At 40.9% G+C, this 26,969-nt stretch overlaps 1 long non-coding RNA gene across 3 annotated transcripts in view; it reads right to left on the bottom strand.

Annotated features, from left to right (window-relative positions):
• LOC123344392 overlaps positions 1-26,969 on the bottom strand; it is a 120,516-nt gene that overhangs the window by 42,504 nt on the left and 51,043 nt on the right. For 2 of the 3 annotated variants that reach the window (XR_006572538.1, XR_006572539.1), the window contains 2 exons: positions 20,404-20,485; positions 7,552-7,723 (listed from right to left, as the gene is read on the bottom strand). This is a non-coding gene — a long non-coding RNA (uncharacterized LOC123344392). The remainder of the gene's footprint in view (positions 1-7,551; positions 7,724-20,403; positions 20,486-26,969) is intronic. The other variant, XR_006572540.1, reaches the window with a different exon arrangement.

Raw genomic sequence — 26,969 nt, 5'->3', positions numbered from 1 at the left:
TGAGACACCGAATCACAAATCACCTGTTTCTGACTGTTCTCCTCCATTACTGCCGGCGGCTGAGATACCACTTTGCCCAGCACGAGCTGATACCACCTCCTCACCTGTTCGTGCTGCGGACCCAGAGCCCATGGTACTTTTGGGTGCAACAACACCAGAAGTTCACCGTAATCCACCTAGAGACAGAAGGCCTCCTCATCGGCTGGATCTTTAGCTAGGGCGAACCGACGGTTATGGGGCAAAATAATCCCCAGGGTTTAGCTGGGAATGGAGGCAGTCTACCCTCCTTCTCTAGTCTAGTGTGTGTTTTATTTAGGGGATGTTCTTATTAGGGGGGGAGGAATATGTTGTATATTTGGTTGTCATGGTTTTTGTTCCTATGGCAACTGAGTTAGATTATTAGGGGATAGCCCAGCTGGTTTCGGCCGGTTGGGTGAGCTCTGTGTCTGTAAATAAAATGGTAGTTTTGTTAGCTGTCTGCTGTCTGGCCTCAAGTGATTTCTTCCTAAACCGGCTGCCCCCAAGGATATAACAGTAGTGAACCACCAGTGCACCTCTGTGACATCGGAAGAGACAATGCTATCCTCACAGAAAGTCCCTGAGCTATCCAGTTGGCACAGGGCAGGATGTCTCAAGACAGCCAGGTGATGTATTTTGCTGCTGTAAAAATAAACGGCATCACACACACATACACACACACAGCATGTACTTCTGAGAACAGTAAAATTTCAGAAAGGCTGTAGGCCTGAGGAAGTATTCAAACCCCCTTCAAACCATGGAGTGCCAAAAAAGTGTGTTAACCAAAAAATCCTCAAAAAAGCTTTTGGGGGGTATCCCACCATGTTTCTACATGGATTGGGGAATGGAGGCTCCATTACATTATTTTCCCCACCATCAAACCCATGCAATACAATTCAGGATTATCCCATAATTTACACATTTCTACTTATTTAATTTCTTTGATGTAAACAATGTTTTTTTATAGACTAACAGACGTTTTGCAGCATGAGCTTTCGTGGGTGAATGCAACTTCCACCACTTGCATCCGAAGAAGTGGGTATTCACCCACGAAAGCTCATGCTGCAAAACGTCTGTTAGTCTATAAGGTGCCACAGGATTCTTTGCTGCTTTTACAGAACCAGACTAACACGGCTACCCCTCTGATACTTGACAATGGTTTTTGTCACTGTCACACCCTGTTTGAGCTCCTCTTGCTGTTCATTCACCAGCTGATGTCTTTGGATCCATGTGCTGGGTGCAGGTGCTTTAAGATCCCCCTGACTCTTGGCAGGTTCCAGGCACTGTTTCCTCCTTTGGTCTCTAGGTTCACTCCCTGGGCATAAAATGTCTATCTAGTACCCCTTTTCATCAGAAGTGGGACACTGCGGTCCAGCTGCCCTAGGTCCTAAAACCAGGGTTAAACCTTCCTCCCCTACCCCTAGAGTCACCAGTTGCTTAAGCACATCCTCCCTAGAGCTCCACTCTAGTGGGCACTCCCGTTTACAGTTTAACCCTTCAGGGATGCATTATAGTTGAAGCAAATAGACACTAACTTTGCATAGAGATTTCTTAACTAAACACTTTTCTTTAGATGGCACAAGATATATAAAGATCTAGGCAAATAAGAATCACATGTATGCTGTTCCCTGCCTCTTTCCTCATCATCTGCCCAGCTTCCTTGAACTTCAGCTGGTCTTCCCATGAAAAGGTTCCCTCTCCCTCAGAAAGCATGCCCCTTTGTGCGCCTTTCGCTCTTTAGCCTCTGAATTTTTAAAAGCTAGCATTAACACCTTGCTTTCTTTGTTCCCTCTTTGGGGATTTTCCATTCCTTTGAACCCTACTCCTCCTGCAGACAAGGTCGGGGAGAACTGGTCTTAGCCAAACTGCAGCTACCACATTGTTCTGCTATTTATGGCCAGACCTGTTCAGTTATTGATAGTCTTTAACAATTGTCCCATTCAGAGGCAGACAATAAGGTGCCCCTCCCTGTCTCCATAGGACAAGTTGCATCTCTGGAAAGAAATTAACTCCTTGAGACCAAGAAGGTAGAGAGAGAGTGTAAACTGAGTCACACCATTTTTATAAAATACAGAAATTTTTCATGTTCTCCACAGTGACTATCAGATATTTAACAATAAAACACTTTGTTTTGTAACAGCTCATAAATGGCAGTTGACAGAGCCTCGAGCACCAGCTTTTGCTTTCTTCTCATTTGCTTCACACATGCATAGTCGGGAGGGACATTAACTTATTCCAAATACGATAAAGAATGTAGAAGCTTTGTTCTGAAATTCAAAATGTGTTGATGTTGAAAGCTACTAGGAGGCCTAGCCACCATTGTGTGGCCATTCTTCAGCAGAGTGTTAGTGTCTTTAATTAAAAACTTGTAAGACGGTAGCATGAAATCAATATGGTTTACACCAGGTCCCAAACTCCATGGGAGCTGCTCTATTCTTGGAGGACTATTGTTGCAATTTGTTTTCAATGCCTCTGGCCTTGCCCTAGCTTTAAGGCAGCAGCTAGCAACAGTGAACAATTACTATCCATTCCCTTTTACCTACTTGGAAAATGAGCTTTTGTCAGCACTGTGCATCTCTGTTTGTTCAGTTACTTTCTTGCATTCCACTGAGGATGTGTGGATACTTATTTTTCCATGGCAACCAGACAAGGCAGGGGAGCATTTCAGTTCTATTTGCATAATATGGGGCATCACAAAAAAATCAGAACCTTTAAGAAAACATCTCACTATTTAAAGTACTACAGCAATCCCCTTCAGGAAAATGAGCATGCAATATAGCCTAGATTGGCCAGACCTCACTTATCCAAATCCTGTTATCTGAATCAAACTCATGTCCCACTTCAGGTTCAAGATAAGTTAGGTTTGGATAATTGTGGCAGTTCCTGATCCTGCCTAACACTCTGGGAGTACTTCCTGCTGCTGTTCCTGCCAACAGACATAATGATAGCATTTGGGTATACCCAGCCTACCTGTTTGCCTGTCTAATACACCCAGTAAAGCATTAGAACATAAAGTTTAAAATGTTATGCACAAAGCCCCTGTTACTATACCAAACTTTGGGAAAGCTGAATAGCTGTTTATAATCAGGGGAGTCTTCCACAAATATTCCCAAGAGCTCTGCTTATTCCAAAAATCTGATCATATTTGGAGTCCCGACCCTTTAACATTTCTCAGTATCTTAAAAGGATTTCCTGTTCAGTTAAGTTCAGTTAACACTGAGTTTATGTAAAACAGACACTCCTTTTCTGAATGACAAGAGGAATTTTTAAACAGTTAGGATTGCTTGTTGGTGTACATATACATATACTGTTTATGGCATATACATATACTGTTTATGACATATAGGCACATGTCATGAAGTTCAGAGCTTTGTCTTTCCACACCCTTTTTCCTTTTAATTTAAATTCATTTTTTTTCATATGTGATTCAACTCTGTCAACAACAAAATTTAAAATGTCTTTCTAGTGAAAGGGAAGCTTGTGGCATCATTAGGAATATAAAAAAACCCATCAGTACCGTCAGAAGCCTGCTTGGCACAAGCAAATAGCTTGTACATGGGGTGTGTAGAGCACATATATACATATACATTCACACAAATTGCATATACAGGGCAAGATCCCTAGCTAGTGTAAATCAGCTCCACTGAACAGCAGTTACACCAGCTGAGGATCTGACTTACTGTGCTTAATTTCAATTATATTTCTTCTCAGACTCCCTTTTGTCCCATTTCAATATATTTATTATTCACTCTGCTTGATCTCTGCTCCATTTTCTACTTTACTCTTTGATTAATTTTTTTGCCCCTCTCTGATCCTTTTCCACCATATCTCCTAAGAAGAATATGAAACCAGTAACATTAGAATTCAAGTAGGTTTTAAATTAGGCAAAATGAATTAGGCCATCCCTATTAATTACATTAAATGTATGTTCTCTTTGTTGTCCAGGAATTAGAGTTGCACCTTTACAAGAATGGAAAGTTACTGTGTTAAATGAAGTCAGAACCAGCTAAATGAGTAATGAGTGACAATATCCATGGGGTACCAATTTCTATTACTCTCTCAACTACAGCTAGCAGATGAGGAATCTGCTTTGAGGACTAGGCACTTGGGTATCTAAGGATTTGCTCCTATGTACTTTGAAAGAAGCTGTTTTCTTCAGTCAGCCTGAAACCTTTGCATGCTGGGATCTTTTGTGCCTGCTGGATGCTATGTGGTTCACATTTCATTGCTCGATGTTGAATATAGTCATTAAGAGTCACTATTATATGCTTTTAAAAAAAAACCAAAAACTTGTTACTGGACTTGCAGCTGTGTTTTACAATCTAGTTTTAACTCAAAGGTTGTGGATGACATTGGTATGTATAAAATGTCTCTTCCCTGCATTGTTTCAGCCCACATGAATGCATGATTTAAAAAAGAATAGTCATGACAGGAAGAGATGCCATCCTATAGCAAAAGAGGAGGGGTTCTCTCAATGGAGAATCTTCAGGTATAGTTGAGGTGTATCTCATTTTCAGGTATAGTTGCAGCAGCTAAGAGGGAATGTTTCTCCATAGAATCTATGGTATTCATGGCCTCGGGAGGTTATAGAATTAACTACCGTGAGGAAAATTCTGCAGCCAGTGTACTGTTAAAGCAAAAAGGTCCTTTTAAAGAACGCTGAATGACATTGACAATAATAATGACATTTCCAATTATTTATGCTAAAATCAGGGCAATCTAATCTCAAATTTTATGGCATAAGGGAGAAGGGAAGAATTGCCCCACCACCACCACACTGCACAACTTTACCTGTTAGTTTTCCTCTAGCCTTCTTCTGAAGCAACCCTGGCTACTGTCACAGCAGGATGCTAATCTTGATGGACAGTAATCTGATTCAGTATGGAAAATCCTCTGTCCTATGTACTTAATGAGACATTCAGTGAAGGATCCAAAGGGGTCACCCACTTCAATAAATCTATCTTCAAATTTTAACGCATTATCACAAATACATAGTTAATGCCATTGCACAAGGGAAGTCACAGATCCAGCAGTGATAAACAAACTACCATAACAAGTCAAGACACATATGCACCTCAGTCAAAAGTCCCAGGGCTCAGCATGAGAGATGCAACCAAATTTGAAACAGTTTACTTCACTCACACAGGCACTGACTAAACAGTTAATGTCTCTCTGTGCAGCCTTAATTTAATCACTTTACCTAACAATTTTAAAAAACTAGGCTTTGCCCTTTTGATCACTGTATGAAATAAAGTAACAGAGAAAATAATCAATGGTGATTCAATCAAAGACCCTGCAATTATTGGAAGAACAGATAGACCAACTAGGTGACCCTTGTAAACATAAAAGACATGTGGAGTGGTTAACAGCGCATCCCTGGGGAGCTGAGAGAGGACCTGTTGACCCTCTTCTGCCAGGCAGCAGCATTGGAAAGGTGGGTTGCAAGATGAATCCTGCAAAAGACAAAGTTGCTGGGCAATAGTGAAGCCTGTCGGTAGGAAGTGGGTAACTGATGGGTATTTTGAAAATGGTGAAATCTTGACAATTGACCCAAGATTTCAGATATTCTTGTCAAATAAAGGCTGGGGCTTTGAGTTCCCAGCAAAATATACAGCTAGGCAAGTTGTGCATGGTTTCTGAGTCACACAGTCCTAGTGACAACCTCACAAAGGCTTCACTGAATTATTGCCATTCATGGAATTACCTTCTGGTGAAATGCTTCTGGAGATAATGTGCTAGTCCAGCAGAGAGCATGAATATATCATATATGGCTAATTGGGGCTATGTTGTTGAGTTTGTCAGAGGTAAAACACTGGGCTAATTCAGTCCATTAAATTCACTGGAGTTATACAAGGAATGAAAATGGTCCAACACTCAGCTTCTCTCTAGTAAGCACTTAGGCAGGTGATTCTGTCTAAATGAATGTGTAAAGTGAAATTATAATTCACTTTCTTCAGTGTGATTCTCAAACTCACTCGCATCAAAACACATTTTAAACACAAAACACATGTGAAAAGTTTTGTTTAAGTGATTTCCTTAAAAATTGCCCAGGAACCCTGTGGTAGAAGGAAAGATAGAATCCAGTTCTCCAGGGTGGCATTAATTTGCCTTAACTATAAGACTCTCCTCTCTCTTCCTGCAATCCCCTGCCTTATTCAGAAAAACACCTTCCATTTTCTGCAGCAAAGGAATCAGGGATCTTACACACAACAGCCTCATTCAGTAAACAACCCTGATTCAACCCCAGAGCAGAATGGAAAAAAATAACAAATGATCATGTAATTAAAGACTGTATCATAATGCAAACACAGAGGGGAGCACCGGCAACTTTAATTCTTGAATTTTCCTTGTTGAATGCTTGACTTTGCAATATTAATGTTCTTTTAACGTAATTTATTGCGTAATTTCCAAACTGATCATGCAGCATCATATTGACACCCAAATGGTTTGTCATTGGGAGTGGAACATTTAGGTCCACTGCACAGACCTCTGCCACTTGAGTTACTGGAGTAACTCATACCAGTAGAGGTTTTTAACCTCTACGTGGACATGTGCTACAGGGAAATGAGACACTTTGCCAGTAGATTTCACAGATATTTGGTGACAGGAGAGGAATGGTGAGACTCAGGGATTTGAGTACCTTTCCCGGGCCTAGTGGGAAGTGTTACCTAGTGGGCAAAGACTCTTCTGCCTTCCCCGCCCCCTCAAGCCTGACCCCATCGTCCCTGACTCCATCCAGTCTCTAACTCCCACCCCCCTTCACTGCATCCTCACCCCAGTCCCATTCTCCTCACCTACTCAGTTCCAGTCTCCACTCCTCAGGCTTCTGATTCTACTCCAGGCTCCTTACCCAGTAAGTCCTAGTTTCACACCTTGAAATTCCCCATCCCAGTCTAGCCTACTCCCTCATACTTCCAGTCTCCTTGCTTGGCTATTCCCAGTCCTCTCCACAGCCTCCAGTCATCCCACCCTCACTCACTGGCTCCCAGTCCCAGTCTCCCACCCTTGGCTTCTCTTCCAATCTCATCTTCCTACCCAGGCTTATTGTCCTGGTACTTTTTCCCCACTCAGTCCCTGCTCCTTGTCAGATCTGTCTTCCTTTCCTCTGTCTTCTTTCCTCCACCCCACTGGTTATCAGTTCCACTCTCTTTGCTCTGACAGTTCCAGTTCCCCCACCCCTTATAGCTTTTCATCCAATCACGATCCCTCCCCCCACCCACTGGCTCTTTCTCTCCTACGCAGACACATTTCTTGCCCTTGCTGCCAGACCTAGTCTCCTTGCCCAGACAGTCCCAGTGTCTGCGTCCCAGTCCCAGTCTCCATTCCTCTGCCAGCCTCAAGGCCCAGTCTCCACCGCCAGACTCCTTAACCTAATCTGCCCCTCCTCCCCAAATGGCTAGGTCTGACTCTTTTCACCTCTGCATTTGAATCAGATGGCTTCCTCCTCCACACTGCTATAGCAACAGCAGGGGGATCATTGATGGCACAAAAGAGACAGGCTCCCTGCTCTCAGCCCTAGTGTCTAACACCAACCTGGCCCAGGGAAAGTCTGTCTTCTCCCATGTAGTCCTGGGCTGGAGGGAGTAGGCTCAGTTGCTTTGTGTGGGTGGCACATGTCCAGTCACATGTAGGAGCTGTGAAACGATGAAGCATCCTCAGTCATTCTGTAGAGATGCTGCATGTGCAGTATGATCAGGACTAAAACCTGTGAGGGGATGACACATGCTTAGTGAGGATGGAATCTAAGATTTTAGCTGTTATGCTCTAGCAAGTCTACCGAGCATGTGTGAACTGCAATTTTTCAAAGACTGAACATTGGCCAAAATTGTGGGGATATTCATGGAGATGGCAAAGGCACATCCCTGACACAAAGGCCATTCCACTGCCAAATTTCAAGTTTGTTCTCCAAAGCATGGGGACACTACAGCTTTCCAAAGAAAAGGTCACCAGAATGGTTTTAATATTGAAAAAAAGAAAAAAAAAAGATTTTCCCTAGTCTCTTGGACATGGCTGGACTGTTATGGCTGATATTTTCCAAACATAATTAAGCCTGAGGCAGACACCCAGGATGGAAAAGTTTAGCTTGAAAGGTTAAAGATGGCAAAGTTCTAAGCAACTGAAAACAGGGTATTTTAATGGGAAATGCTGGGCAACCTCAATATAAGGCCGAGCTACCCAGCCCTACCTATAATATATATAGATGAACAAAAGCCAGGTAATGTAAAACCCATGGAAAGGAAAGACCCATACAAGTAAAAGGGAACAGATTTTTTACAGGGAACAACTAACACAACATAACTTTTTTTAAAGAAATTAATGGTAAACAGATACTCTCCTATATGTTTGGAATGGATAATCACATTTATTAAATTAGTATGTAAAGCCCGACATCTCATAAACAAGACATAAAACTAGAATCTCATATGAAAGTAATGCAGCAAAAGTTAGAGCAACAGGAATAAATATAGCAAACAGAAGACTGCAGGAGAAAAACGTAGCAAGCTTGCAGTGAGCCAAGGGAAGAGTTCTAACAGTCAACAATGAATCTCTAAAATAAGACATGGCTAGAGTGTTTGCAAAGGATTTTTCTGAGCCATTGCAATTCTTTTATACAGCTCCACTGTTTTTCCCAATCCTCCTCCTGCAATTCTCTAGCTTCATTGCTTGTTAGCTCTGATCACTTGGTCTGCTCTCAACTTCCCTGAACACTTTTCAGATACTCCCTGCCACTCCAATCCTCTTTCTGAACTCTCTGGCTATTACCCCATTTGTGTTTCTCCAATTCTACAATTCTCTCTGAGCTACTTTTTCAGCTACCCCATTTCTCTCTTTTGTTTTTCTCATCTGTTCCAATCTCCTCTCAGGGTACATCAACACTGCAAAAAACAAAAACAACCCACAGCAGCAAGTCACTGAGCCTAGGTTAACTGACTTGGCACCCAGGGCTCATGCTCTGGGGCTAAAAATAGCAGTGTACATGTTCCTGCCTCAGGTCTCATCATTCCTACATGGGCTGGAGCTCGGGCTCTGAAACCCAGCAAGGGAGTGCCTAAGTTGGTTGACCCAGGCTCTGAGACTCAGTGCTGCTGCTGTTTTTTTGCAATATAGACATACCCTTAGTTCCCCTCTCCTATTGTCAGCTATTCCCTCTCAGCTCCCCTGGCTGCTTAAAATCCATCTTCAACTCCTATAAGCCTCTCAGAGCCTCCCTCTTAGTTCCCCTGTTACCCTTTTTTATTCACAGCTTTCCTCTCTATAACATCTGTTTCTTCTTGCAAGACTTCACTGAATTACAGCATTCCCTTTGGATTCTGCACAAGCCATATTATTAGATAATTATTTCTCCTTTCTATTTCCACCCTCCTGTGTTTTCCCACTTCCCCTTATACTACTCACACTGCTTAGTGGTTTCCTCTTCTAACCATCTGCTATATTCAAGTGTATGGTTGCAAACAGATGTGACCAGAAAACAGACCAGGCAAGAGGATAAACTACTCAGGAAGCTGAAAGGGAGAGTGGCAAGGAAGGACCTAAGGCAGAGGAGGACAGAAAACACCATTGGGGTTTAAAGAAGGTAACATATAATTTATTTTTCTCTTTTTCCTGAGAAAGAGTCAGAAAGAAGTATAAATTCTAGTTCTAAACACATCTGGGTTCTCCTGCAGCTGCATTAGGACTACTGAATACCTCTTATCTATCCTGATAGCCAAAGATCCTGTCCTATCAGTGCAGGTCCAAAAGGCAATTCAGAGTCTTGCACAATAAATCCTTATACATTTCAATGAGTAAAATCTATTAAGCAAATGTACTCCCAAGCAAAGGAAGGATTGGGGAACCTGATTCATTAACCGATCAGTGAATTACACACTCTGCCTGTATTTTGGGGATTAGAACTGAAGGCTTGTGCAAAAGCAGATGGATATGTGGACTAAAGTGAAGGAAGAACATATGTCATTGTGAATAGAAATCAAACAGGGACTTGAGAACTGCCCCCCAACACACACACCAGTCAGTGTGCTCTCATCATTCACATATTATAATTTTTGTAATGAAAAAGCAGAATGTTCTGGCTGAATTTAAATTGCACAAACTTTTTGAACCTGAATACACAACCTTCCCATGGTTTGGATTTGATTCCACTTGTGTTGGCACTCTCCACAAGGATGAATTTCACCAATACTAGTTCTCCCTGCAGGACAAATTCTAAAATTTTTGCTCAGTTTTTCCTCAGTCTTTATTCAGGCAAAATTTCCAATGGCCTGCTTGAGTAAGGCCTGAGTAAAAACTGAGCAGTGTGAGGGCTTTGGCACTGCATAAATAAAATCGAAAAAAAAGAAAGGAACAATAATACAAAACAATTAGCTTTAATGGTATCATCATGATGTATACAAGCCATAACTGAGTAACCATGTGATCTTATTGCCATATCCACAGTCCTTCCTCAACCATGCTCTCTATTATTTTTCACTCTCACTGTTTACATCAATTCTAAAGTTAGATTGTAACCTACTTAGGCTGGGAACATGCCTTTTGGTTTGTTCTGCAAAGCACCTAGCACACTTTTGAGCATTGTCAATAAAATAAAATAAAATAAAATAAAATAGCAGCAACCGTCTGGCCAGGATTTCCAAAGGTGACTCATGATTTTGGTGCCCACCCTAAGATACTTGAAGGGCCCATTTTTCAGAGGATGGGCACTCAAAATGTCTCTAACTGGGCACCAAAAAATCGAGGCACTGAAAATCACTAGTCATGCTGATGTCTCATCTTCTTATCCCTCCTCAATCCCAGATTAGAACTATTTAATATTTTTCTTCTGATACTGAAAAAGCTGGCATTAATGGAGTTACCATTAATGCCATCTAAATGTTTCTCTTAAAATGCAATAAGAAGTCCCAAAGTGTGTATTTTTATTTTAATGATAGTATAATATGATATGATATCACAGAGATTGCCTTTCATCCTGTATAAAAGCAAGGTTTTAAAAAAAAACAACAGTCTGTCGTCAGATGCACAAAAAGGAGCACCTTTTGCACAGTGCATCCTGGAGAATGTTTGAGAGAAAATAAATTAAATGTGTGTATTCAACTGGACTAGGAAAAGCAGAACAAAGCCAAATTGAAATAATATGTCTCACATTTGTTTGAAATGTTCAAAGATTGTTCAGGAGTGGATGTAATATGTGGTGCTAGCAGGGTCTAAGACCTTTGCTCTCTACAATTAGAGTATATCATGTTTGGGTATTTAACTGTGTGGTACCTGAAGACTGTGAAGAATAAACACACTCATGAAAGCCGATGCCAGACAGCTAAAAAGTTCTAATTCTTGAAGCGCTTTGATCAAATTCTGACATAAATTTGGAGTTTCACAAACAACCAATAAAGTTACTTAAGCACAGGAGTGAAATGCATATGGATTTTAGTGCCCATCAGTAGCACTTCGGAGGAAGCTGTACATTCTGAAAAGTGCTTTCCAGGAATCAAATACAACAATGTAATTTACAAAGCATGAATTAAGGTACACTCCAGGCAGCAACATGTAAACAGTGATGTTTCACTCTAACTGCATTTCTAAGAGAATGGATGGCTGATTTGATAACTATGGAGAAGAAACAGAGGGGAGTTGATAATCGTTTGGTGAAGCCTGACTTTGCTAACAGAAGAAAGATGAATAATTCTGGTATTGACCTTCTGAGGCAGAGAGCTACTCATTTTACCCTGGCACTTAGCTAAAAGCATTTCAGTTTCAAACAACTGATGAACTTTCAACCTTCAATCTCACTGATACATGTCAACCAAACCAAGACAGATGAAATAAATAACGACCAAAAATGCTATGTATCATCCATATAACAAGCTAAAAGGACACAATTTATGGCTTTTCACTGATTTTTTTGCCATTTGTCATTATTAAGGATCCCATAGCATTGTTCATGATGGTAGCAGTGTTACCTGTTGTGTCCTGCTCAAATTGTAACTCAAGTAATTATAAGAACAAGGAGTACTTGTGGCACCTTAGAGACTAACCAATTTATTTGAACATAAGCTTGTTTGTTAGTCTCTAAGGTGCCACAAGTACTCCTCGTTCTTTTTGCTGATACACACTAACATGGCTACCACTCTGAAACCTAACAAGTAATTATATTCTGCTTACCTAAGATTACCTCTATGGTTGCCATTGAGTCAAGTACTTTTTACTTCTTATCATCAACTCTTATGTAGTGTTATTATAAGCAGTTGTTAGATATCACCACAAAGGGGTGTGAAGCAATTCTTACTATATAAATAGCGTGTGAGTCTGTTTATAAAATACTTTGGAATCCTTAGGTTTGAAAGCCAGTCTATAAATGTAAGTCACAATAATCATTCTTTTGTTGAGTTGTAGCAGAGTTAACTTTCTCTTTCTTTTCTCTACACTAAATGTAATCCCTTTATTGCTTTGCTCCTACTTCTATTTCTATTCCTAGTCCACCACCAAGTATAGATTTGTGCTAAATGTTACATTTTTCAAACTCTTAGCATAAACTGTTCAAACTCTTAGTCCCAAACCAGTTATTTTTCATATCTATTTCTCTTATCCCCTAAAGACCATATTCAGTAAAGTCCTTGATGGCAGCAGGAATTGTGTGCATGGATTGAATACACAGACCCTTATTATTTACAATAACATAATTTTGTATTTCATGCCTATCAGGGACTGAAGGTAATCAATTTTGATTTATGGCTATTGTTGAGATTGATGGTACTACCTATTGCTATGTTTGCTTGGAATATTTGTTAGCACAGTATAGTTATTCTTTATGGGCCCAATCTTGAGGTCCTTACTGAGTTCTTACTTAGAGTAACTGAGTTATTTTAATAAGAATATGGCATTGATCAAAAGATTTGGGCCTGCATTATGCCAAAATTCTGCTAATATTTAAGGGCTTGTCTACACAGAGAATTAGTACATGACAAGTTAGGTTATAAATCTATAGCACACTATTCCGCTGTGCACGAAGTTGCTGTGTAGTCCCCAATTCCATCTATTAATTCCAATTCAGAACAAAACAAATTTCAAATTGTTGGAATTTCCCATAGAGCAGAAATTCTGGTTTCCAACCAGCCATAAGAGACACCCCGAGACAAAAATAAAAGTCAAGACAACCATAAATAGATGATTATTGCACATAGCTGTTTAGAATATTCAAATAAGGTAACATTAATTTCATGTGGCTAGGAAGAGACATTATAATGAATTGATAAAATATTTTACATGTAGTTTAAAAAAAGACTAAAATGATTTCAGAGATATAAAAGAAGCTATAGAAAGAAGACTGAATGTGTCAGATGCTATATAAAAAATAACTGTGTCAAATAAAGCTTTAAAAAGACATGCTGGAGAAAGACTGTCAACTTTTGACATACATATCAAATTACATTTATAAGTCTTTTATGTTTCTTAATGTACTCCTTGGGGGTCTATTTTTAAAAGTTCATCAGTGAAGTCATAAAAATGATTTAAAATAACCTATAACATGATGTTTTTAAAACTGCAATGAAAAGCATCCTCAGAATACCTGTAGTATTCATTGTTTTCATAAAATTTAACTATTATATCATAAAATGACAAAGCCCATCATATTATACACGATGTGATATGATATTACATGTGATTACATACTATTGTCATAAAGTAATGTAAAAATAATAATGCAAAATGAAAAAAATTCTAAACAAAAATTTCCTTTTGAAACAAAACTAATTTTTTTCTGAAGCAATTTTCAAAACAGATTTTTTTAAATTTCCATTTCACAGGAAATTTCAAAAATATTTGTATTCAATTCAGAATAAAATCTAATTCTGAAATGTTGAAATTTCCTGCAAAACAGGAATTCCAAGTTTCAACCAGGTCTACTGAGAACAGATGCCCTTTGACAGGAGAGGATGTTAAAGAGTTTGAAAGCAAACTGTTCTAAGCATTTTCCTCTTCCTACCAGCAACACCCCAGTCTTTACCCTATAGTCTTTCATGCATATACTGATTTTGCCTGGGTATTGAAAAAGCTGCTTTTGGTGCTGTTTATGTTTGAGATAAATGATGTGTAGAGTGCATGTACTGTCGGCACTTTGTCCCGTTGTTTCATCAGTTCTCCCAAAACTTTCATATAGATCAGGGGTAGGCAACCTATGGCACATGTGCCAAAGGCAGCATGCAAGCTGATTTTCAGTGGCACTCACACTGCCCGGGTCCTGGCCACCAGTCTGGGGGGTTCTGCATTTTAACTTAATTTTAAATGAAGCTTCCTAAACATTTTAAAAATCTTATTTACTTTACATACAACAATAATTTAGTTATATATTACAGACTTATAGAAAGAGACCATCTAAAAACATTAAAATGTATTACTAGTACGCAAAAACTTAAATTAGAGTGAATAAATGAAGACTCAGCACATCACTTCTGAATAGGGTGACCAGAGAGCAACTGTGAAAAATTGGGACAGGGAGTGGGGGGTAATAGGAGGTATAGGAGCCTACATAAGAAAAACATCCAAAAATTGGGACTGTTCCTATAAAATCGGGACATCTGGTCACCCTACTTCTGAAAGGTTGCCGACCCCTGATATAGATGTTGAATAAGATGCCTACTAATCTTGAACTGTGAACTTGTAGCTATACCATCACATAAACTAAGTAGGGTTAAATGTAGTCTGAACTTGGATGGAAGACATCCCAGGAAAACATAGGACCCTGAAGAGCTGGTGAATCTGTATATGACTCTTTCCTTTCATTCTGTACTGATCCACTGTGAGGTAATATTAGGGGCACTGTACTATTGCAGTGGGCGAAGGAATAGCTCCTACCATATTAGAGAGACATCCCTGTGCTCAATTTGGGACTGGCACTACCAAACTCTAAAGCAGTGGTCTCCAAACTTTTTATGCACAAGATCACTTTTTGAATTTAAGTGCAACTCAAGATCTACCTCACCCCTTCCCTGAGGCCCCGCCCCTTCCCCAAAGCCCCACCCACTCCCTCCATCTCCCCTCCCTCTGTCACTCACTCTCCCCCACCCTCACTCACTTTCACTGGGCTGGGGCAAGAGGTTGAGGGTTGCCAGGGGGTGCGGGCTCTGGGCTGGGGTTTGGGGTGCGGTCTCCCACTGGGCGGCACTTATCTTGGGCAGCTCCCAGGCAGTGGTGCAGCGGGGCTAAGGCAGGCTACCTGCCTGCCCCAGCCCCATGATGCTCCAGAAGGGGCCATCATGCCCCTGAAGCCTGAGGGGGCACTTGGCTCCACGTGCTGCCACTCTACAGGCACTGCCCCTGCAGCTTCCATTGGCCGCAGTTCCCCATTCCCAGCCAACGGGAGATGCGGAAGTAGTGTTTGCAGGCAGGAACAGCGTGCTGAGACCCCGACACACACACCCCAGGCTGCGGGGGCATGCTGGCCGCTTCTGGGAGCAGTGTGGGGCCAGGACAGACAGGGAACCTGCCTTAGCAGCAGCCCCACTGTGCCGCTGGACTTTTAGTGGACAGAGATCGCGATCGACTGGGAGAGTCTCCAGGATCGACCAGTCGATCACAATCTACGGGTTGGTGACCACTGCCCTAAAGGAAGTCTTGCCCATTCCTCCTTAGAGAGACAAAGGGATGAATGTACAGAAATCCAAAACAATGATAGGAATGATTATAATCTCAGCAAGGTCAGATCTAGTACTAAGCTTTCCCATAACAAGTCTTGAACTTGTAAAGACAAGTGGAAGATAAAACATTTAAGAGCATTTAAGACAATTGATGTTGTCAGGTGTCTACCCTCACTTGAAACTGGGCGGTTTCAAAGTGAGGACCCGCATGTCTTCCCCCCACCCCAAAATCCTAGGGTAGGTCTCCTTCAGGCTGCCACCACTCGGTCGATTACGTGGGCCGAGACACCCCTATATTCCCCCTCCCACTCCCCTTTCCAGAGACGTTCCCTGGGGAAATACAGATCCACTCATCGGAGGGAAACCTCCCCCCCTCTCTCTCTCCTAGCCACTGGAAAGAGATACCTGATTCAACTGTTTGAATCAAACCCAGGAGGAACTATCTCCCCCCTCCCTTCTCTGCCCGGAGATAAGCCTGTCTCACCACCGAGAGAGTGTCTTCGCCCCCCCCTATCCACAGTAGAAGGGATTTAATCAAGTCTTTATAGAAAGAATTTATTAAAAGGAAAACAAGAAAATACAGAATCTCTATGAGCCCAAGCTGGACACTCATAGGGTATAACCTTGCTAAGTTTTGGAGAGAATCCTCTCTCTTTCTCAGTACACAAAACAGCAGAATAAGAATAATCAATAACAAACACACAGAATTGCAAGCATAGGATTATTAGGTGAGGACACAACGTATCTTTCTAATACTCACTATCTTGACTAGAAGAAATTAGTTCAGAAAGGTGGAAACTTGTAGACTTGATTAAAACATCTGGACCCTTGTAACTCCAGACGGCTAAAGACAAAGACCCCCCCCAAACAGAGGGAAAAGTTCCCTCCTAGGAGTTTCAAATTCTCTTCCCTGATTGGTCCTCAGGTCAGGTGTCCACCAGGTACTATGTTTTAACCCTTTACTAACTATTCATGACAGATGTACTTTATAATGACAAAGAAAGTTTCAAACAAAAATTGCACTGCTGAACACTTTTAATCCGTACATATGAGGCCTGTAATTTTTTCCAGCTGGTTAACAACTCAAATGAACACCTACAGTAGGATTAATTCTATTAGTACATTGCAGATAACGTCTTTCATTAGAAATCATACATCATCTGTCTTATACTGTCTAGCTAGAATGCATAATTTCTGTATGCATGCATGACAAATGAAGGCTCCAAGTTCAGTAACAGTGCTAAAGTTTTAATGAGATACCTTGTTGTCCCTGTACAATAGATGTGCATTTGGACTTTGACCAAATATTACTGAATTAGTGGAGAAATGTGATTTCTAAGCAGGACATGATAAATAATGCTGCCTCATGCAGATTTTGGTAAACCTATAAACTATGTATTTTTTCCTCTACCTCTCTCATTATAAATTCAGACTTTCCTCAGTTGAAGAAATTCAGAGGAATCTGCAGTTGAATTCATGATTACTATCGGACTTCCAGGAAATGCAAGTTAGTAGGCTCCATTGGAAAACTGGCTTTTCAGGTACCGATCAAATTTAATATCCAAGTGAGGTGAAGAATACAACTGTCTACAACACTCTTCAGATGAAATACAAGGGAAGGAGAGACACTAATCGGTGTTTTAATATAAACAACGGGATTTGTTTTTAGTCTCATGTTTCCTTGTATTCCCTCTTGTCTGTTTCTTGACTCCATCTGTTGTGTCTTGGCCTTTACTTAGATTGTAAGCTCCTTTGGGGAAAAGAGATGTATTTTTGTTATGTGTTTGTACAGTACATAGCACAACTGGGTTCTGATCTATGACTGAGGGCTACCACAATAATAATAATAATAAATTTATCCTTAACTTTAAGCATGTCAATGGGACTTCAGCACATGCTTAAGTGCTTTCCTGAATTGTGGCCTAGGTACACTAAGTGGTTAATTTTTCTCTTTGCATTATATTTATCAGGGCTGCCCAGAGGATTCAGGGGGCCTGAGGCAAAGCAGGGGAGCTGCGGTGCTTGTACCCACCCGGCGGCGGTCTGGGTCTTTGGCGGCATTTCGGTAGCGGGGGGCCCTTCAGTCACTCTGCGTCTTCGGCAGCACTGAAGGGCCCCCCAACGCCGAAATGCTGGCTGAAAACCTGGACCACTGCCGGGCCAGGGTTCGCGGGGCCCCTGCAGGGCCTGGGGCAAATTGCCTCATTTCCCCCCACCCCCAGACGGCCCTGATATTTATATATATAAATTAAACAGCTTGGGAGGTTTGGTTAATAGTAGTTACATTTTATTTCTGCAAACCTTTTTAATATAGTGTGACATTCACCATGTGGGTTGGGAAACAGCTCAGAGACCTTCCCTTCTGGTAGAAGCCACAGTCCAGGTAAATTCTTCCTGTGTTTGATCAGGAGTTGGGAGGTTTGGGGGGAACCCAGGCCCGCCCTCTACTCCGGGTTCCAGCCCAGGGCCCTGTGGACTGCAGCTGTCTAGAGTGCCTCCTGGTACAGCTGCACAACAGCTACAACTCCCTGGGCTAGTTCCCCATGGCCTCCTCCCAACACCTTCTTTAGCCTCACCACAGGACCTTTCTCCTGGTGTCTGATAATGCTTGTACTCCTCAGTCCCCCACCAGTATGCGTTCTCATTCTCAGCTCCTAGTGCCTCTTGCTCCCAGCTCCTCGCATGCATGCTACAAACTGAAGTGAGGTCCTTTTTAACTCAGGTGCCCTGATTAGCCAGCCTGTCCTAATTGATTCTAGCAGTTTCTTCTTAATTGGCTCCAGGTGTCCTAATTAGCCTGTCTGCCTTAATTGGTTCCAGCAAGTTCCTGCTTGTTCTGGAACTGCCCCTGTTACCTTACCCAGGGAAAAGGGATCTACTTAATTTGGGACTAACATATCTGCCTTTGAACACTCTCCAGTAGCCAACTGGCCTGACCCTGTCACAATAGCAAAAGCAAAAAAAGAGGAATTACACTTAGCTAACAGAGGGTGGCAGTGGAAGAAAAGTTCTTGGAAGCTAGAGGATAATTTCAAATACGAATATATGGCAGCTCTTCTGATCTGAGAACTCATGGCCCTACTCTGGATTGGAATCTCAATGAAAATCATCAGACTTTACATTTTTTCCAAAACACTGGTATCCATATGCATATCTATAGCTGGCCAAACCTTCCCAACATACATGCATCCATATCTATCATGAATCTTTGCAATCACTTGAGGAAACACACCTGATTCTTCTCTCACACGAGTATTGCTGTCTAATCAGAATCAGGCACACAGTATGCACTCATGAGACTATTCATGAACACATATTTTTTTTCAAAGAGGGCTGTCTACAGAAGTTATTCAATATATTTGAAAAAAAATCTAAAACATGTCTGTTTTATAAAATGATGGGAATTGTACTTATCCACAAAAATGGATTTTCAGTACTAATATGTAATGCCACTTGTTTACATTTAGTTCCAAGCAAGCAGAAGTATAGATGAAGAGATAATAATCAGTATTAGGCTTAGGTTTTCACCCAGTTTTATCTTATTTTGGCATAGATACTGTCCATGTGACTTTGGTCCTTTCATGTGTGAAGAAATATGGTATTGTTAAATGAACATAATCAAAGTTTCTCCAATACAATTCTTCATCACATCTGATGTTTACTTCAAGTAAACTCTTTCTCTATTCTGAGTCTTGAAGTCTTAGACATGTTGACAGTGATAATGAAAGATGTTAAAACAAGGTGAGAGAAATTAACTTTTTTTTCAGAACTGAAACTTTATACACACACAAACACACTGCCAATGATTTAGAAGGTCTTCAACTATCTGCCTGCAAAATCTCACTGAATACTGAGGCTCAGAACCCTAGAGCCAAGAAACTCCAGCTCATCTTTAAGCAGGAGCGGCGCCAGAGTTTCTGGCGCCCTAGGCAGAATTCGGGGAGCAGCATTTTGTGCGTTCCCCACGGGGCACGTGGGAGCTTCCAGTTCCACTCCCATCGCGCCGCCAAAAAAGGACCCTCCGCCAAAATGCCGCAGGCGACAGCGGCAGTCATTGTGCTGCTCAATTGCCTGCCGCTGTTTTCCGCGGCACGTCGGGAGAAGGTCCTTCTTCGGCGACGCAACAGGAGCGGAACCGGAAGCTCCTGTGCGCCCCGTGGGGAGCGCACAAAATGCCGCCCCCCCGAATCCTGGTGCTAGAGATGCCTGGTGCCTGTCTTTAAGGATGAGTGAATCTCAGAAGGTTCAGAAATCATAAAAAAATCCAAAAAGTTCATACACTATTCAAAATTTATCTGAACGTCTCTACTCTAAAACACTATCCTGAAAATGTCCACAGAACAGTCTTTTTCTGAAGATTCGTAGCAATTTGTTTCCAGTCTAAGATGTATATCCCTCAAGAACAGTCTCACACAACATCCCTGAACTTTCAGTATCATAAAAAAACGAGAAGGAGAAAAATGGCTTCTCAATCTACTGCAGGCTCCTCTCCTTCTGGGTGTATTTCAATTGGGATACACCAAAGAAGGCTACAATAGCCTGTGCAATTTAACATCTCTCTGTGCTAACAAATGCAAATCAGGCTGTACGTCAGAAGTGGCTGAAATCAGTGTCCAGCTGGTAGCAGTTGGAGGTCTAAGTCCTGTTCTTAGTAGACAGGTGTCCATATAACAAAACAGCCGTCTCTTTACAATAACTGGCATCCCTGTTGGCAATCTCAGGCATGAGGACAAGGACTGAATAGGCCAGGTGAACTAACCTCTTGCAGGGCAGTAGATGAGGATATTCACTGATGGACATTTCCTGGGAATTGTGCTGATTCTTCCACTGTTTTGGCTTCTCTGTGGAGAGGAGACATCACTCTTCAAAGTGGCTTTCACCAGCATTAAATACACTTTTTTTATAAAAAATTACATGATAGAATTGCTTCTAGTGATGATAACAGCAAAGTAACCAGTACCCTTTCTCATATCCAGTTTTCATTTGACACTTATTAACAGGTTTACTACCAACTCTGAAGGACTATGTGCTGCATCATGAATTTCACAGTATGGAAACCAAAAGGCATTTGAACATTCTATTGAGCATTTAAAGTAATGTAGAAACGTCAACCCCCCTGTATCGTTCTGGGAAAGCATTTCAGAAGAAATGGACAGGGTACTGACGACATTACAGAGTACAGCATCTATTATTGCTATAAAATACATACTTCAAAGACATAAAGTACTGAAATTTATCTTCAAGCAAGGAGTCTTACAATCTCTCAAGATGAACATTTTCAATTAAAAATCAAAGGATTCAATATTTGACATCAGTGCTGAAACTTTAGAATGAGCACTACCAAGAGATATAACTGAAGACATGACTTTATAGTCCAATATGTCCAAAGTGAATTCAGAATTATTCAGTGAATATTTAAAGTTTTACCATAGCAGAATTTGATTTGCTTGCTTGTAGATAGTTGAGTTTTAATTATTTATTTTTACTCGTTTGCTGAGTAAAAGTGCAGCTGCTGTGCTTTTATTGTTTATCATTTTTATGCTATAAAGGACAAAACAGCGGAAGGCTAACAACACTGAAGGGCAGAAAAAACATGGGCATTTGGCTGCTAAACCTCTGTTCATCACTGTGCTGTGACACTTCTCTATGGAGTCAGTGCCTAGCAATAAACACATTTAATTGTTCAATGTCAGTGTATCACCCCACTCCTAACCTCAAGTCAGGTAGGTGGGAAATGATCTAATTCCCAATACCCCAGTCACTGAGTCATGACACAATGAAAAGATTAAGTTCTAAAGCAGATCTAAGAGCTTGTCTACACTTACCAGAGGATCGATGCTGCAGTCAATTTAGTGAGTCTACTGGTCTTCCCAGTAAATATCACCAAGTCATTTAAAACTGGACTGCATTAAGCACTGGAGAATTAAGTCTGGAAAACACCTGAATTGGCCGATACATTGGCTAGATGCCCTAATAAATATTTTCCATCTTTTTTAATGATTCTATTGTTTGACTACTCAAGGCATCTCTTCTTGTTTGTGTCCTATTTAATAAGAACATTTTCAGAGCATCAGTATGTTGTTTCTACAAAGTCTAATTTACATTTTCCTAATCAACAGCAATGACAAATGTTGAGGGCAACTTACATCAATAACAAGTTCTTTTTGCTTCCTAGCTAACTATGCATACTTAACAAATACCTCTTTGCAGTCACTGAAATCTACTTAAATAAGTAGTGTCTGTATACACCAATGTTTAGTCATTGCAATGTTTGTCCTTTGTCCAAGGGAGGAATTGGTAAGGAAGGAATTCACCATATGCATTATGAAATATTCACCTACAGTGGTGCAAAGCAGATTTAGTCACTTACCAACATACATTGTGAAAAACTTTTTGAAGATTTTTCACTTTGGGCAGCCCATGGGCAGCCCATGTTTGAAATGACAAAAAAAGCATTCCAAGGAACCAGGAAGGTGACCACCTCATCTCTTCTTGCACCTGACATGGGTAGATGCTGTGTGTCCCATTGACTTCAGCACTTTACACAATCAGGCCCCCTCTGAATAGCAGAGGCCATACATCTTTGTGTAACTTTCTCATGGAATCTTACACTAGAGTCTTGATAGAAACAAAACTCGCAGTGACTAGAACAGGAGAATTTGCCTATATAAAGACAGCAGGATTGTGTCCACTGTGACATGGTTCACAATTGGGAGACTTTGAGCACAAGGGCCAAATCCTGTAGGACCTTTGTCACTGGCTTCAGTGTGACCATGCTTCAGACCCAGATGAGAAGTTTGCAACCATTCCATCAGTTGAAAAGTCGATATAAGGCTATTCAGCCCCGTGATTCCAAGTGAACATACCACCTCACTCCGAGCTACTGAAAGGCTTCCTTGAACGATTCAGGTAATAGATTCATTTTAGTAAGTCACACATTAAAAAACATATTGTATCTTTTCCTTGCTAGAATTGCTGTCTTGTGTCTTTGGTGAGATAGTAGAATTAAGATAAATTTGGAGAAAAATATTTTATCTCTAGCACATAAATATTTATAAGTAATTTGCTCTTTGAGGAGGAACAGCCCTAAATAGAACTGCCTGGGCAAATATATCTGTATTGGAATGGAAAGTAATTGTTCTGGCTAGAATCCCATACTCTGTAGCATTTGCTGGTTGCAACACATATATCATTATATAGGCTACCTTTGGGAGACATCCAAAGACCAGTCTGTAGCCTTCACATCTACTTATTACCTTATGGGGATGTGTGCTGTTAGCTATAGAACAAAACTAAACTAAAACTGTCACACCTTCAATCTAGATAGGTAATTAAATCACCAAAAACAATGGACAAACAGGAAGGCCCCTTGCATTTTAGAACATACATATATAATTATATTAAAGCTGTGAGTTAAATGAGCAAAGTAAAGAGAATTCAGTTTTAAAGCTGAAAACTATGTCTCTGATGCACCCTGTTGTACTGTAGTAGGCACTGCAGCATGCAGTTTCCCAGTCTGGGGACTTTGCAGACACAGACAAACTATACAGCCTAAAGTTCTGCACTGTTACCAGCTTTTGTGGTATTTAAAGCTGGATGGTGGCTATAAAGCCAAGCCCATAAGGTGTGTAGAGGTGCAAGTGCTCCTGGAGACATCATACATTATGCAGACACAACAGGTCCAAGGACCATACAGAACAACTCAGAACAACACATTTATGCTGGGCCAAAGGTATGCAAATCCAGTCCCCCAGCACAACAAATGAGCCAGGCTGCTGTAAATTACTCCATCTGTGAATAGCTCTAGAGGTGGCAGGGAGGGGAGTTGCTATGGAGCCACTTTGTTAGCACTGTGACACTAGATGATTCTCTTATGTTGGGATGGTCACATCAGGTTTAGAGATAACATTTTAAGACACTCTAATGTCATCATTACCACAGCCCCAGAGATCCGGGTCTTTGTCTTCAATGGGAGTTCAAGGCACTCAAAACAATGCAGGAGATGCTCAGCAACACACTGGACCAGGCTTAGAAGGTTAGGTAGACTGACCCCTGAAAGACACTGGCAGAGTGCATCATGTGCTCCCTCTCACAAAAATAACATGCTGGTTGATACGTAGGGGAGGAGGTAGAGCCATGGCCTCGGTCCCACTCATATCCCATTAGGGAGGTGAACTCTTGTGTTCAGCATTGACTTTGAATGGGTATAGCATTCAGGAAGTGCAAGGACTGTGATTGTTCTAAATCCCATGCTGGAGCGGAGATGAGGGCAAAGCTTTTTGCACACTCTCTGACACTCCTTCCACACCAATGCAGGGACCAGTCATAATCTAGTATCTAGAATATTCTCCCTCTATTAAATCTGTGCAACTCCCATTGATTGATTACTGGTTTTAAAGGTAAAGGTAATAATTGGAGATATACCAATCTCCTAGAACTGGAAGGGACCTTGAAAGGTCATCAAGTCCAGCCCCCTGCCTTCACTAGCAGGACCAATTTTTTTTGCCCCACATCCCTAAGTGGCCCCCTTAAGAATTGAACTCACAACCCTGGGTTTAGCAGGCCAATGCTCAAACCACTGAGCTATCCCTTCCCCCTTTCTGTGGAAGTAGTGTGTATGTCTCATTTTGTATCTTGGCTTTGAGTTTCATCCTTTTTTTTGGAGGTTCTAGTCAGGCTTTTCACAGTTAGTTGAATGTATTTGTGAGTGTACTGTTAAAAAGAGGAGGAAGCTTTATCATTGACATGCTATGGTGTTCAAGGCTTCTTTGGGTTTAATGTTATGTAAATGGACCCATTAAGCTTTAGGAGAGTTTGGACAATGACCTAGAAATGCCAGGAATAACCAGGTATGTGGCTATATTAAGGACACAACTTTATTAATTCAATAAACCAATCAGAAGTAAAAGGGAAGTTAACTTACACAATCAGAGGCACTCCAAAAAGAAAGAAAGGGCAGAAAAAGGAGGAAGATTCATCCTGTCCAGGAAGCAGGGAGTGGGGTAGGCATTTACAATGAATGTATAATAGCTTCTTATTAATTTGCAAGATACTCAATTTGTAATCACAGTTTTTTGTATTAGGTATACTAGATCCATGCAACAGAATAAAAGATGAGTAATATCTTAGGCCAACGAAATTCACCTCCAGTGAAGAGGGCCAGCACAGGCCTTATGCACCACTTAAGCCTTCAATACAGGGGTGAATGTCACTTAATATTGCATACTAACAGCAAATCATCATACCAATTGTGTAGTTAAAAAAAAGCAGTGAGAAGTATGTTTACTGCATGAGTAGTTATATTTAAAGCCTGAATATTTTGGACATACTTGAGTCATATTAATTTCAATGAAGTCAATGGATGAAAGCACCCATCACGTGCAAAGATGAAGCTTTCCATCAATTTAATAATTGGTGAACCTGCCTTCTTTCTTGATTGCTTCTGCTGCACACACCCCCCCCCCAAAGAAAAAGCATTTGTCATGATTCATGGCAGAAACAGATACTATCTCATATAAAATCATAAACAAATATCTTTTCTGGGTGTGAAAGCTTGGATAAGCTATATGTATGTTGTGCTTCCAGTCAAATTATTGATTTAATGCAAGTAATTCTGTATTGCCTTATAAAAATGACTATTAGTAAGACAACCCAAGAAATTAAATTTATCACCACTGTTAGTGAACATTCTACAAATAATCTGTATTATAATTGAAAGCTTAGGCCCATTCCTACCTTATCAGGACTTGTCAGAAAAAGTGATTGACTTTGATTATACACTTGAAAGATTATAAAATGGTTGGATAACTTCAGTGGAGTGCAGTGAATTACACATTGAAGTATTCACACTGATTCAACCTAAAAATTTGCTAGGTATCTTTAACATCTGGCCCTTCTTTTTTCAACTATAGTTAAAAAGCAAAGAATACAGATTTTTTTTCATCTATGAAATCAAAGTAAAGGAACAAACACTAAAACATTGGAGCACTTCAGAAGATGATAGAACCCCTTCTGTATAAAATTCTCCTATTGCAGTTCTAGAAGCAGGGGCGGCTCCAGGCACCAGCACGCCAAGGGCGTGCCTGGGGCGGCAAGTCATGGGGGGCGCTCTGCCGGTCGCCGCGAGGGCGGCAGGCAGGTTGCCTTCGGCGGCATGCTTGCAGAGGGTCCGCTGGTCCCACAGTTTTGGCGGACCTCCCGCAGGCGTGCCGCCGAATCCACGGAGCGGGAACCTCCCGCAGGCAAGCCGCCGAAGGCAGCCTGCCTGCCGTGCTTGGGGCGGCAAAATACCTAGAGCCGCCCCTGTCTAGAAGGCACTTGTCTTATAGAAATGATTCATTAACTTTCTAAGTGGTGTGTTTTCTTATTTTGAGCATTCATTTCACAATATGAAAATGCCTTGTCAGATCAGTCCTAGACACTATCTATTAAAACATTAAGTTACACCTGATACAATATAATTATAGCACTTTTGACATCTTTGTGTAGCACACACATGCATAACACATATTTTGCTGGAGTTATTCTTACATTAAAGGGAATAAACTAAGTTTTAAGTTGTAAAGAAATGTAATGTCAAACTGAAATTTACTATAAAATTTGACCTTAAAATGAAAGAAAACAACAAATGAGTTCACATTATTTCAGGGATCTAATATGATTCAGGTAATACATTTATTTTATATCCCAGTTAAAATAAAGAAATTTCCAGGATTCAATAACGGATGATCTGAGAAACAGAATTCATTTTAAGGATACTTTCAGCACGAAATTAAATCTCTACAAAAAAACAGATAGGGATATTTATCAAGCATCCATGGCTTGGCACTAATGGAATATAATCTCAAATCTCAGTATCCTTCTAGCCATATCAGGCAATACTGCTAGTCTCTTCAGAAGCAACATATGGGAGCTGTCCAATGGTAGTACCAAATGGATTCAATTCAGATGGTATTGCTGAGAACCAACATTCTGGGAGGACAACCTTCAGAGACTGATTGTCAGCAGGCTAGTTGTCAATCTGCTGTGAAGTTTCCTAACATTTGACAGATTCATTTCCCAGTACTGCCAACTTCAAGAGATTAAAAATCATGGGTTAGACCCTCAAAAATCATGCAACTGGCCCCCAAAAATGTGAGATTTAAAAAAAAAACAAATCATAGGGTTTTTTTTCCTTTTGATCTTCAAACTCCCCTCTATTTCTCTGCCAATGTGTGTGTGTGATTATTTCAAGGTGAAAATTTAACATTTAGTGTGCACACAAACACCTCTCACTGGTTGCTCAGGTGGAGACTTCAGATACGTTTTTCTCACCCCGTGACAGGG

Source organism: Mauremys mutica, chromosome 11 (assembly GCF_020497125.1).
Source record: "Mauremys mutica isolate MM-2020 ecotype Southern chromosome 11, ASM2049712v1, whole genome shotgun sequence".
Lineage (NCBI taxonomy): Eukaryota > Metazoa > Chordata > Testudines > Geoemydidae > Mauremys > Mauremys mutica.
Note: the sequence above shows the minus strand (reverse complement) of the source record. Positions and strands in the feature narration are given on the sequence as shown.